This window comes from Camellia sinensis, unplaced genomic scaffold (assembly GCF_055761805.1).
Source record: "Camellia sinensis isolate YWXY unplaced genomic scaffold, ASM5576180v1 Unanchor3, whole genome shotgun sequence".
Lineage (NCBI taxonomy): Eukaryota > Viridiplantae > Streptophyta > Magnoliopsida > Ericales > Theaceae > Camellia > Camellia sinensis.
The window spans coordinates 15,162,295-15,176,900 of record NW_028129178.1 but is presented as its reverse complement, the minus strand read 5'-3'; the positions used below and the strand labels follow the sequence as shown (position 1 = coordinate 15,176,900).

Here is a 14,606-nt window from a genome sequence, read left to right as displayed (position 1 = left end):
GTCAGATGTATATAGTTTCGGTGTGACAATGAAGTAAGAGTTTGACATAAAATTAATGATTTTTCTATGCTCTCTGCCACTTTGAATAATAGCAAATCAAAATGTTGTTTTATCCTTTGTACCTGATGATGTTTTACGAGACGGACAAGAAGTTTTTTGAAATGCTATATGTTGATGACAAGTTAGTGATCGTAGAACCATGCTTTGATACTGAAATATATAGCCTGCACCTGTGCTTGTGGACTCTGGTAGCTCCAAAAGGTTTATTGAGTTTGCTCTACTAATTGTTGGCAGAAATTGAAGTCTTTAGTAGCTAGTACCTTGTCAGTTAACATTCTTGAGAAGTTGATGACAGATCCAATGATACATGTTGGACATTTCTTCATGTTAGATGCATGTCCAAATATGTCAATATTTTTTTAGATCCGGACACATTTTGGACACTCGGGGGACACGTGTGTCCATCACTTAGGAAAGGTGATAGGACTTTGTTAGTTAAATTAGTTATTGGACAAAATATAGTAAACGTTATTAGTGCTTACGCCCTCTAAGTAGGATTAGATGATCAGACTAAGAGAGATGATTAGATGATCAGACTAAGAGAGATTTTTTGGACCAAATAGATGAGGTATCACAACAACTAGGGAAGTTGGAGAAGATGTGGTTCATACAATTAAGGCACGGTGGCTTAAGTGGAGGAATGCGTAGTCTGCTAAAATTTTCTACACATACCTTGAAATTTCCTTTCTTCAACCTGCTGAGTGCAAAAACCACAGACAGCACACATAGACACATACAATTCTCTCTCTTTGTGGTTTGATCAAGTTAAGATATGGCTGACGAAACCCAGAAACCGGCGGCTCCGGAGACTTCGGTGCAAGTAACTGAGGAAGAAATGAAGGCCGAGGAGGCTGCTCCGGAGACCCCCGCTACTGAAGAACCCTCGAAACCCGAAGAAGTCCCTGCCGAGACTTCTGCTCCGGCGGAAGAAGTGGCGGCGCCACCCAAGGAAGTGGTTGTTGCTGTTGCTGAAGTAGTTGAGAAAGTCACCGCCGTCATCAACGACGATGGTGCCCAAACTGTTGAAGCCATCGAAGAAACAATCGTCGTTGATTGTGAGGGTGTTGACCTTTGTCGATATGGAACTCTTTGTATCATGCAGCTTGCTTTTCCAGATGCTATCTATTTGGTCGATGCTATTCGAGGTGGGAAAGTGCTGATGAATGCCTGTAAGCCTGCTCTTGAATCTAGTTACATTCACCTTCTCATCTTCTCATCTCTCCTCAACAAGCTCTCCGCGGTAGCAGCGGCTTGTCCACAGAGACGACCAGTCCTCCTGGCAGCAGTAAGACCAACCTTTTTCCCAGGTGGTACATCACGGCGAAACAGTGCTGGCATGACCAATATGTTGATGGTTACCACCACCATGGGGATGCTCCACGGGGTGTTTTGCTTTATGGTCCACCTAGTACAGGTAAAACCATGCTTGCTAAGGCTGTTGCTCATCACACGACAGCAGCCTTCATAAGAGTGGTTGGTTCTGCGTTTGTTCAGAAATACTTGGATGAGGGTCCTCGAATGGTTCGTAATATCTTTCGTCTTGCCAAAGAGAATGCGCCTGCAATTATTTTGATTGATGAGGTAGATGCCATTGCAACTGCTAGATTTGATGCACAAACTGAAGCAAAAGAGGCTTGTATGATTATGATAATAGGACAAGTGGGGGTGGCAGCTGGTGATCGATTTGTGTTCGTTTGATCTGATCCAATCCCTCACCCATCCTCTAAGCCGATCTACTTTTTCTTTTATTTATTTACTTTTATTTTTTCTGGTCTTTATCCCATATCCTCCTGTTCCTCACCCTCTATTTTTTTATTCTGTTTGTTCCCACCATGTCTCACCCATACCCCTTTTTATTTTTTTAAACCAATCTTCACCTCTGCACCCACTCATCCAAAACTCTATAATATATTCCACCGCCTGAACATCCTCCCCCCAAAAATATTCTCTGTTTTCTTTATCTATTTTATTTTTTTATTCTTATTATTATTATTAAACAAACCAAAACAAAAACAACAACAAAAAAAAAAAAAAAAAAACAAACAAACACCTCACACTGATCTCCACTCAAGCACACCCACCATTTTGCCAACTTTCTATTCTTATTATTATTATTATTATACAAAACCAACACAACCCAACACCAACAGTCCACTTTTCACATCTTTATTTTTGCCACCTTTAATTTTTATTTTATTTTCTGTTTTTCCTTTCCATCATCGCTTGTTCCAACTTTCCACCCTCACATATTTTTTTTTATTTATTTATTTTTTATAATATATTATATCCCCCTACCATTTATTAGCCCACCGATTCCCACGCCTTCTGATATTTCAACTCTTTCTTTTATTTCCTTTCCCAAAAAAAAAAAAAAAAAAAAAAGAAGTAGACGAAGAACTGCACACCAAACTCATTTTATTCATGTCAGAGGCGATCACCATTTTCCACAAAACACAAAAAAAAAAAAAAAAAAAAAAACAACCACACCCACAGCGGGATTTTTCTTATCTACTCTGCTGCCGGTCTCTTCTTGCCTCCGTCCTGAGCGGCCCTTGATGGTGCTGCTTCTGTGCTTCCTACTCCACCGAGCACGTTCACTCCCCCATACTCCTCCACTGCAGCATATGGCGGACCTCCAAATCGGAACATCACGGTGGCCTTCCGCTTCAGCTCCTTATTTTCCGCCTTTAGCACACTTATCTCTGCTCCCGCATCCTTATACATGCGCTGGAGCAGAGCCAGTTGGGCGTTTAACTGCTGCACCTCATTTGTCCTACTCTGAAGCCGGTGCGACAAGTTTGTGACCGCAGTCATGGTTTCCACACATGACTTCAAAGTATACTGATTGGCCTCAATATCAGTTTGCACCACCATTTTTTGCTCCACAGACCGCATCGGAAAGTTCAACGGAGCAAAACCAGTGGTGTTTGGTTGAGGTTCACGGGCCACCGCACCAGTTATCTCTCTTGTGGACTCGTTGAGATCGGGAAAGAGGGTGAGCAGACCACGGGAAGAAGAGGCCATTTTCGGGGCAACAGAGTGTTACAGAGTATCTCTCTCAGCAATCGAAGAGTTTTTCAGAGGTTTTTTAGCAGGCTTTGTCTCTGCCTCAGCCTCAGCCTCAGCCTCCAACCTTGGTTTAAATAGCCAGGGCAGATACGCGCATTTCGCGCCACTTGACGCCAGACGACAAAACGGGCGCGCAAGCGAAGGTAGTCACGCGCCTCGCCATCATGTCCGGCACACCTTTTTATGGATTGGGCACGCCTTTTGATGGCACGCCTTTTGACAGATTGGGCACACCTTTTGAGGGTGCGACTTTTACATCGGTCCGACATGACCCCATAAACTGTCCTGACATTTAATTCCGATTAGCTTTTCCAACGGTCCAACATGATCACATAAAACTGTCCCGACATTGATTCCGGTTAGCATCTCCATCGGTTCGGTGTGACCTCGTCAACTGTCCAGACTTTATCTGCTTCAACGGTCTGCCACCACCATACAGTGTCCTCTACAACGTTATGACACCACCATACAGTGTCTTCACCAATAGTCTGACACGACCATACAGTGTCTCCTATCCTCTTTTATTTTTATGTATTAGTCTATTTTCTTGTTTTGTTACTCTCTCCAAACTCAAGTTGGTTAGTTCCTATCCCCCTTGAGTTTGCAGGGGGCTGTTAAAACCTACCATCACCTACTCCACCTACTACACCTACCACCACCTACTACACCTACTACATCTCCTATATCAAGAGCCCCTCACCATTTGTAATTTACAACATACATCAATCAATAATACATCAATTTTAACAAGTACCCACTAGATTAAAAGGAAGGTTCTATAGAATGACTACTAGAATAGCGATATTGTATGGGATGGAATGTTGGGCAACTAAAAAACAACATATAGATAAGATGAGTGTTGATGAGATTTCGAATGCCAAGGTAGATGTGTGGCAAGACTAGAAAAGACAGAGTTAGGAATGAGTATATTCGTGAGTGGGTAGGAGTTTATACCGATAGAAGATAAGCTGAGGGATAATAGATTAAGATGGTTTGGTCATATTTGTGAAGACTAACAGAGGCAGCAGTGAAAAGATGCAATAGAGTAACGGTAGAGGGAAGTGTTAGGGGAAGGGGAAAACCTAAATTGACGTGGGCTAGTATAGTAAATAGAGATATGAATCTCCTTAATTTGACTAACCAAATGGCTTTTGATAGACTCGAGTGGAGAAAAAGGATTCATGTAGTTGACCCTATTTGATGAGACTTAAGGCTTGGCTTGGTTTGGTTTGATTTGGTATTAATTAAAGTATTCATATACATGACATATAATAAATATATAAAACTATTTATTTTGCAAGTGTCCTTCACCTGTTGCATCTTGCATTTTTTGAAATTTGTTGTGCTAGCGTGTCCATGTCATGTCTCTATCGTGTCTCTTGTCCATGTCCATACTTCTTAGAGTGTCTAATAATGGATTAAACACTATTTTCTTGGGTTGACTATTTTCATGTCGTACTTGTCAAAAAGCAAATAGAATGATTGGTCATCTTGATCATTCATGAATGCCTTAATTCACTTTATCTAACAAATTTCATTTCGTGGCAATGTAATAACAAGAAGGGTATGCATGTACTTTATATTGTTAGATTCGGGGATAACATTTCAATGCTAGATAGTATGTATAGACCAGTCTTTTGCTTTGTTATCTAGGTAGCTTATTTCTCTTATCTAGGTAGTGGAGTGGTGGCGATAGTAGTAGTAATGGTAGTCGTAGAGGTGAAGTGGCGACAGTGGAAGTAGTGGTGGTGGTGGAATGGCGTTTGCAGTAGTGGTGAAGGTAGTAGAGGAGATGGGTGGTGAGAGAGAGAAATGAGAGAGAGAGAGAGAGACAGAGTGATGAGCGAGAGAGAGACAAAGTGGTCGCTAAAAGTGCATTTTCTTGTAGTGGATCGATAAATCGAGAGGGAGCTCAGTAAATAGAGAAGACGGGAGTGCTGTGAGCAACACAAACACAGTGGGAGAGAGAGAGAAAAAGAGAGAGAGATAGAGAGTGAGAGACAGAAAAGAGACATAGAGAAAAGAGAGATGGATGAGAGAGACAGAGAAAGATAGAGAGGAGAGATGAGCGAGAGACATAAAGAGAAGAGAGATGAGTAAAGAGAAGAGAGGAGAGATGAGAGAAGAGATAGATGAGTGAGACACAGAGAGAGAGAGTCAGATAGACAAACGGACAGACAGAGAAGAGTGATGAAGATGAAAAAGAGACATAAAGAGAAGAGAGATGAGTAAAGAGAAGAGAGGAGAGATGAGAGAAGAGATAGATGAGTGAGACACAGAGAGAGAGAGTCAGATAGACAAACGGACAGACAGAGAAGAGTGATGAAGATAAAAAAATGGATGAAAAGATATAGACAGAGAGAGAGAGAGAGAAAGAGCGAAAAGAGATAAACGAGAGAGAGACAGAGAGAGATGAGCGAGATAGCGAGAGAGATAAAGAGAAGAGAAAAGAAAGACAGAGAGAAGAGATTTAGCGAGAGAGAGACAGAGAGAGAAGAGAGATAGAGAGAGAAGAAAGATGGACGAGAGACACAGAGAAAGAGAGAGACAGACAGACAGACAGAGAAGAGTGATGAGTGAGAGAGAGAGAGAGAAGAGAGACAGAGACATAGAGAGAGAAAGAGACAGACAGAGAAAGAAGAGTGATGAGTGAGAGAGAAAGAGAGATAAAAGAGACAGAGACACAGAGAAAGAGAGAGACAGATAGACAGAGATGAGTGAGAGAGAGAGAGAGAAGAGAGACAGAGAGATAGAAAGATGAAAAAATGTGTGAAAAGAGAAATGTTCAAAAGAGTAAGACGACGTCGTTTTTATTTTTTTATTTTTTTTTGTAACAGAAAAATACCGTTGCATTTATTTAAACCATTTTATGACTATATATATATGAAGCCGTCTCAAAGCCACAATATATATATATATTTTTTTTTAATTTTTAATTTTTTTTGCAACGGTACGTATTACAATCGCAAAAAACTCTTCCGTTTTCTTTTTTTTTTTTGCGACTGCAGCTGGTACCTTTTTTTTTTTTTGCGACAGCAATTTCTGTCGTCAGAAATACTCTTTTTTTTGCGACAGCAAGTTGTGCCGTCTCAAAAAGTCACATTTTTTTAGACGGGAAGTTGTGCCGTCTCAAAAAGTCACATTTTTTGAGACGGCAAGTAGTGCCGTCGCAAAAAGTCACATTTGTTGCGACGGCAAGTTGTGTCGTCTCAAAAAGTCACATTTTTTGAGACGGCAAGTTGTGTCGTCACAAAAAGTTCCGTCTCATAAGTCCACTTTTCTTGTAGTGATACCATCTAGTGTTGTCTTGGGGATCCTTCGGTACTTGTGGGAGAAGGGAGACAATGGAGGACACTCACTTTCTTATGCCCCAATGTGCGGTGAGAAGGATATCCATGTGTTTGGAATCTTTGATGGTCATCGAGGTGCGTCATAAATTAAGAGCTACTTATTTTCATCCTATTGGTGTATTTGGTACCAAACTCAAGCAACAGTGGATTTTAATGAGAACTAAAGCTCATGTGGGTGATCACAATATTAATTAATAAACAATTGCTTGGGCATCACTTGAAGTGTTTCTTAATGAAACCAGAATGACATAATGAGCATTACAAAGCCCAACTATTACAAAATGGAATTATTTGGAAATTAGTTTTAAGAAATTAATGTTTAAATTCTTGAAGAATTCCTTTTTTTTTTCTTTTTTTTTTATAATTCTTTTTGGTTGTTTCCAAACATAGCCTATGTGTCGTGCATTAGTTGCTCTAGATTACAATAAAAATGGCAAGATCAAATGCAGGTTCAGCAGCTGCTGAGTTTTCTACTCGAGCTCTACCAGGATTTTTGCAAAGTCTTGGTTAGTTTCTTCCATTCTATTATTCTTGTGGGCTCTTTACATTCTATAATCTATATATGAATCTATTTAATAAGAAGTACATATTTTTATTTTGTATTTGATAACAATGCAGTCCGTCCGATGCATTACTAGAAGCATTTGTCAAGACAGATGTTGCATTCAGGAATGAATTGGATTCCCATCGTAAATCTAAGGGAGTTATTCAGAAAGACTGGCATCCTGGTTGCACAGCCATTGTGGCTCTTATAGTCAGAAACAAGCTTTTTGTTGCTAATGCTGGCGATTGCAGGGCAATGCTATGCTGAGCTGGCAGTGCTTATGCTCTAAGTAAGGTGAGATCGGACTTGATTTATCAACTAAATGACTGTGTAGTTGAAACATTCTATTAGAATAAAACATGGACCTTTTTAAACTTATTTTATTAAAAATTGTCTCCTTTGCTTACCCAAATGGGTTAAATTGTTCTCCAACTAATTCAACTTGATGCTGTAGGATCATGTTGCAAGTTGTCCCGAGGGGAGAGAACATATTATTAGTGAAGGGGGACAGGTCAAATGGCAAGTTGACACGTAGAGGGTTGGGCAGGCTGCTCTCCAGGTTTTCTTCTTATCCTTTGCTTAACGATATTCTAGAAAAATGTGTAGACTATTGTCTTCTAATATGGTTGTCTATTGTGAGGAAGTATATAATATAAACTTGTTTCGTCAAATTCTTTTTGCACCAAGTGTTAAGACACATGGACCACCACTACAACCCATATCTAGGGATATCTTGAGCATTATGATTACCAAAAATACTTATGATCACTAAAACATGAGAGAAAATATAAAAGGTAAGGAGTTGGTCCTCGCATCCTACTCCAACTTCTGAGCGTAGCGAGGAGGCTCCTTGTGTCTTGCATCGGCTGGTAGTTGTATGGAGGGTTCATCAGTTGTCACCATGAAGAGGAACATTATGCAAGTTGGGCTGAAAGCATTCGATGTGGTTGTTGACAAGGTTGATCGCAAGAAGATGTGGGTCACGAAAAAGGGTAGATCTCTAGAAAGATCCCTGATGTTGGGATTTGAAGTTCCTTTGTTGGCTCAAAAGAAGCTTCTTAATTCCTGAAGAGAGGTCTTTTGGGCAGTCTCAACCTCTCAGAGGGCGCATAGGCTTTTGGAGGTCTAGAGACTGGTGAATAGGAGTGGTTGCTCCTTGAGGTTAGGATTTTTGGGGCAAATCAGTGGCAGGTTGTCACACCCCACCCCAATTTCATATTAGAAATCTAAGGCATGATGGTTAAGGGTTTAAGGCTAGTTAAGATTATTAAGTTAAAATAGTGAGATCTTCTATTGTAAGTTCATATTAGATTATTCACCCAAAAAAAAAAGTTCATATTAGATGTGGACTGATTCAAAAGAGTAGGGTGATTGATGTATGATGTATGTTTTAAAGCCTAATTTAGCGTTCAAGGGTTCAACAACAAAAATGGAAACGAATAACAAAGCAAATGATTTAGATTTCAATAACCAGACTTGCTTCATATTGTGTGTGTTTATAAAAGTAGCACACACCGAACTCTCTTTCCTCCCTACTCAAATCCCATTACATTACACAAAAGAAATAGTACAGGTACAACTTTCAAGTATATACATTACACTTTACAATCAGCTCACAACAATATAGTAAAAAAATAGGGTAAATTACATTAAACCCCCCTCAACTATGACCTATTTTTGAGTTGCCCCCTTAATGTTTTAAAGGCAACACTTACCCCCCTTGAAGTATATGAATTGCAAAAGTCATTAACACTGTTTAACAGAAATTATTAAGTTACCCTTTTACCCTTCAATTGTATTGCTACCAGACTACCATTATCTTCTTCAACCACTACCTAATTTCTTCCAAACCCTAATCAAATCAATTCAATCCCAAACCCTTAATTCCACAGTGTCTCCACAATTCCGATTAACAAACACAACAAATTCATTTGACAAAGGGAGTAAAGTCAGCCACTGTGAATCACCACAACAATCCCATATTTTTGCAGGACCTAATGATCAACAAAGGGAGTGTTGTTTAAGGGCTTGGGGTTTTGAACTCATTGAAGAGAGAGAGAGAGAGAGAGATGAGGGGTTGGCAATGGCTACAACAGCTTACGGCAATGGCAATGGCAATGGCAACAACGGTGGTTGAAGACAATGGCCCACCTCTCTTCATCTCACTAGCCACATGCAACCCCTCTTCCAGCCTACACCAACTCCTTTTTTTTTCTTTCTTTAACCAATGGCATCTCCTTCATTGTTCCGCCCTCCTCCCATCTTTGCACCACCACCTTATTTCCCCCACCACTCACCACCTCCCCTTTCGATTCCCACCAAGCCGAAACCCCTTCCCCACAGCCTCCCTCCCACTGATCAAACACCCCAATACACTAAAAGCCCTATATTAATTCCAACATATGTCCACTAAAATCCCCCCACCTAATCAACGTATCACCATCAAAACCCTCAATTCTTTTGCTGTGGAACTTTTTTATCAAATCATAATGGCTTGGCTAATAAGGGTTCTCTAGTTGGTATTAGCCATGAGAGTTTCTGGTTATGGCTTGGCACTACCGGTGTGATGACAGAAGAGGTGTGATGACAGAAGAGGTTTAGAGTTACAAAACAAAACTATAAGCGGGTTGAGTGTTGAATTTTTAAACATTGATTTTTAACTTGACAATGGGTCATAGTTGAGGGGGGTTTACTGTAATTTACCCTAAAAATATATATGTTAGAATAGGAAATTGATCAGAATTATCAATATAAAAGGGAATGAGTTATGTCTAACTCATTCCCTAACTGTTTCTTTTCTCTAAACCTACATATGTGTATATATATGTATGTATGTATATATATTAATATGATTTACCCTAAAACATTGATTTTGGTTCTCTGTGTGGTGTAGCTAAAATTAAATACAACAATAGGTTGAGTATAGGAAGATTCATAGTTCTCAACCAAACTTGCTAGCATGTCCACCAACAAAGCACACCTACAGTAGGCAAATATTTTTTCTTTAATTTGTTAAAGTTATATATTCCTTTATTTTTATTTTTCCTTCATGTCTTGGGAGGGCCTGAACCTTGCACCTTATCTTTTTGGGTATTAAGAGATAGCACTGAGCTAATAGTTGATATTTTATTTATTTTATTTTTTAAATTCTAAATAATGAATTAGAAACAAAAGGTTGGTTTCTATTTAATGAGGTTTCTGTAAACTAGATTTAAAAAATAAAGAAACAAGAAGAGGGTGGGTAAACAGGAACACATGGTTCCTGCCCGGCCCCACTCTTTGCCCGTGCTTCCAGTATTCAACATGATGTGAAAGCAATAATCAATAATTTGTGGTTGAATTTGAAGTTTATTAATCACATATTTTTTACAGGTTACGCTGTCTATTGGTGACGATGATATGAAGCCTGTTGTGACTGCAGAACCTGAGATAACTGAGACCATACTGTATGTAGAAGATGAATACTTGGTAAGGTCCTTTGATCTGATAATCTTCTGTTATCTGGGGTTTGTTATTTGTGTACTACGACAAACTAATAAATGGATTTGTGGCTTCTAAATAAACTTTTATGTACAGTTTCTAGGGAAATCAGAAATTTTAAATAACTGCAGTTGCATCTGCTTTAATCACTTTAAAAGCATTTGTTCTATATGCCATTACCAAACACAATTTTCTGTAGTGCCTGGATGATCATAGCACAATTCATGTTCTTGCAATTTGAAATTTGTAGGCCCCCAATTTAGGAGGTCCCATACTTGGAAATGTTATTAGCAAGACAATAGAATAATCCTGAGATATATTATATATTATTGAAGTTTGAAATCTGTAGCCTTACAGAACAAGATTTTCTCCAAGTGTTTCCCACAAACACTCCATTAATCCCAATAGTTTAAAAACCCTTTTACGAATGATGTGGAAAAGAAGTAACACAAGGTTTTAGAACAATAAACTTTTAAGGAGTTGAATTTAAACAACAAAGCTCAAAAGCAAAAGAATATGGAAGTTGAAGCTCAAAACTTGAAAGATCTTGATGGGTATTACATTTAATCCTTCCTCCCATGTTTGTAGACATGTAAAAATCTTGTTTTATAGCCCTTCGTCTCATTTTGGTCATTCCAGTGCAGTAAATGCGTCTCTAGCAGTTGAAACAAAGTAGCTGTTGCATATTTTAGAATTTAAATTTCACGACGAAGGAGTCAACTTATTTTGAATCTAGGTGAAATCTGAAGCTCTCAGAACTTTTCTTAAGGGATTCGATTTATTTTGTCAAGGAGTTGACTAATCCTTTTATCTGCACGACAACTGGAGTTCAAGGTCGAATCATTTATTTGAGGTCGACTCAAGACCTTCAATGTTTTTAAGATTTTCACGTGTTAAGCATCTCAAACTCATCCCAAACCCTTTCTAACTCCAAAATAATTTAGATAATGAACATTTAATCACAAAACAAATATCAAAGACTTATTTTGGAGCTTTTTAATCTCAATCATTACAGCAGGAAAAATGTAAAACTTTTAAAACACTTGTACTCCTTTTGTAATGAATTATTCATCAAATTCTAATGACAAAATCATGTTACATTCTCATATTTCATTAAGCTATCCAATACCTAACACCAAAGGATATTGACAATTCAAAGTACAAGTTTATCATTTGCTAGCCACTCACTAATTTTGTATTGTGAAATATCAAACATATATCACTGTAAAACACAACCAACAAAAGCATCATAGACAATATCAAAACTAAACCATAGGTCTAATTTCTCTTTCATTTGAAGCATTTTGAGGCTTCTTGAATTCAACCCTTATTCTTTTGTTATGTTTACAGTTAAAAATAGAATACAAGTATCTTGGCAGACTAACCCCAAGGGGTTGGCCTAGTGGTCAAGACCTGAGCCTAGGGTGTGCTCCCTTCAAAATCTACTAAGTGCAAACAATTTCTCGAGACCAGTTCATATGGGACTTTGCCCGACCCGCCACTAGTGGATGGTGGGATTGGTCTTCCAGAGTAGTCGGTCTAGTGGGCCAGATGCTGAGTTATCAAAAAAAAAAAAAAAAAAAAAAATTATCTTGGCAGACTTGTAATTATTCTAATTTGTATTATGCTTTTCGTTTGTTAGTGCATAACATAGGTAGGCACTCAGATCAAACTTATTCAAAAGAGATCATATACCACAATTTGAACGATTATGGTTTATGCCTTTGTTTTTCGGTTCTAAAAATAAAAAAATTCTAGCGACCTTGCCCTATCTCTTCCCTCCCCATTCACACCTCATGGTTTCAAAGCATTGAAATAAGACAAAACAAGGAGGGTGTGGAGTAAGCCTAGAATGAGAGAGTGTTCTGACGATTGAACTTCCATAGAACTACATGTAAAGTGATACAGTCCATACCTAATATTAGGAAGATAACCTCTTTAGTATATTTGGGACTGGTTAAGTTTGAGATAATATTATAGTGTTAAAGATATCAGAATATATGAAGATCCATAATTGAAGGGATTTGATTGTATCTCCCACTATATATATGGTGTACCATGTAATCAAGAGGATTAACTAGTGTGAATAAAAGATGTAGCCCAACCACGTTAACTTTTTGTGTTCTTTCTTCTCTCTTTTCTATTTTTATTATCTCTTCATATTCAACCTTCTTGTCATATTACCAATATCAACTGTTAACACCTCCCTTCACATGCTTCTCATATTTCTGAACTTGGAGTTATATTATTTAGTTTAGTGATCTCTAAAAAATGATCTTTTGAAAAAAATTACAGTGGCTGAAAAGGGGGGTGGGAAGTAAAACCCTAGATAATTTTGCGACCTTTATGTTTTTCCCAATAATTCTTATTTAATTCAAATGCTTATGATGTATGTTTCATTTGTAATCAGACCATTTTCAAAATTTTGCTTTATTTATGACGGATGGTTGTGACTTGTTAGCATATCACATTTTTATAGAGAGAGTAACAATATGTGTTCGACTGTCAGGTTATGGCTAGCGATGGCTCTAGGATGTTATGAGCAACGCAGAGATTGTTTGCATAATAAAGGACACAGTGAAAGAGCCTGGGATGTGCTCAAAGAGATTGGCAACCGAGGCTGCTGAACGTGGAAGCAAAGATAATATAACTATTATTGTTGTTTTCCTGCATCCTGTATCTACTGCAGAGAGGATTTACTAGGTTTGATGGTATTCTTATACAAATTGTTTTGTATGTATGAAATTAATTTTAGTGAGACATGGAAATGAACCAGAGGTGGTAGGAAAAGGTTTACCTCCTCGTCTTGTGGAAATTGTATGCGTACATTTATTTTTAGTGGGAAACTACACAAAGCATATGCTTGTATTATTGGATTTCAATGTGCATATATGGAATAATATTGCTAATAGATGTTTAATGTGTTCACAGTGCGCGCGCGCGCACACACACTCTCTCTCTCCCCAAAAAGGCATGAACACTTCATTAAAATTAAACTGCACTACATGATTAAGGCAGGAATTTTTGATATGATAATACGATTCAAATCTACATGAATATGTATATGGCACAACTCGTTAGCACGAATATTAAATAGGTTGGATTACTGTCAAATTTGTATAGAACAAAGCTGACACGAATAATTGCTATAATGAAAAATTAGTTACATATTTAATATTATTTCTATTAAAGGGTGTTATGACATTTTTTAATCTCTTATATAACTCCCATCTAACTAAGAAAAAAGCATGTAAAATAGGATTTGAAAGCTAATAAAGGTTTTGTTTTTGTTTTCAATTGAAAATTTATTTGTCTACTGTTTGAGTTAATTTAGTAAATATATATATATATATAATAATAATAAGCTATTGTTTTTGTAAATTAAGAAAATCAAATTGAATTGAAATCAAATATTCTTATGAATAATTTCATTCAATATAGATTAGTTTCATAAAAATTAAATTGTGAAGAATTTTTTTTTTATATTTTTTGGACACTTGATCTTTTTAGCTTATGGTAAAATATTTTTACATGACACATTAATACTATACAAATCGGATACAAATTAGAAATGACATGACACAATAACACGAAATAATACATGAGTTAGGTTATTATTAAGATAATTTTGACACATTCAAAATATCACGAAACGAACACGACCCCGAAAGCATGCGAAGAAAGCAAGAAAACCTATATAACTATATTAGTAAAGCGTAAAGAGATTTTCTCTTCTTATTATCTTAGAGTATTGATCCTGAAACATTTGTACTAACCCAAATCCGGTTCATCCCTCTTTTGATTTATTAACTAGAGTTTCAGGCTTATTGATATTATTATGGCCGTGAAAGGCCTCAAATGAGAGATTTTTCTTGCTTCACTCCCAGCATTGAAAATAGGCAGCCTTATGTCAATATGAGCTCATCCGAAGATTGTGATTTAGCTGTTGCGAACTCCTCAGCTTTCCGCTAGACCCACCCTCTAGCTGTAAAAATTAATGTCCGCCATTTATTTGTTTCATAACCATCACTACTATATCATAATCTAGGATCACAAAATTTCTAAACCAAGACAACTACTATACACAATTCTAAAAACAAAAA

General features: G+C 37.6%; 1 long non-coding RNA gene across 1 annotated transcript; it reads left to right on the top strand.

The window, feature by feature from the left end:
• The first annotated feature begins 9 nt into the window (after nucleotides 1-9).
• LOC145816180 (uncharacterized) lies at nucleotides 10-13,243 on the top strand. Its single transcript, XR_014358634.1, has 3 exons — nucleotides 10-33; nucleotides 10,396-10,491; nucleotides 13,013-13,243. It is a non-coding gene; the product is annotated as an uncharacterized LOC145816180 (long non-coding RNA).
• Nucleotides 13,244-14,606: the final 1,363 nt, after the last annotated feature.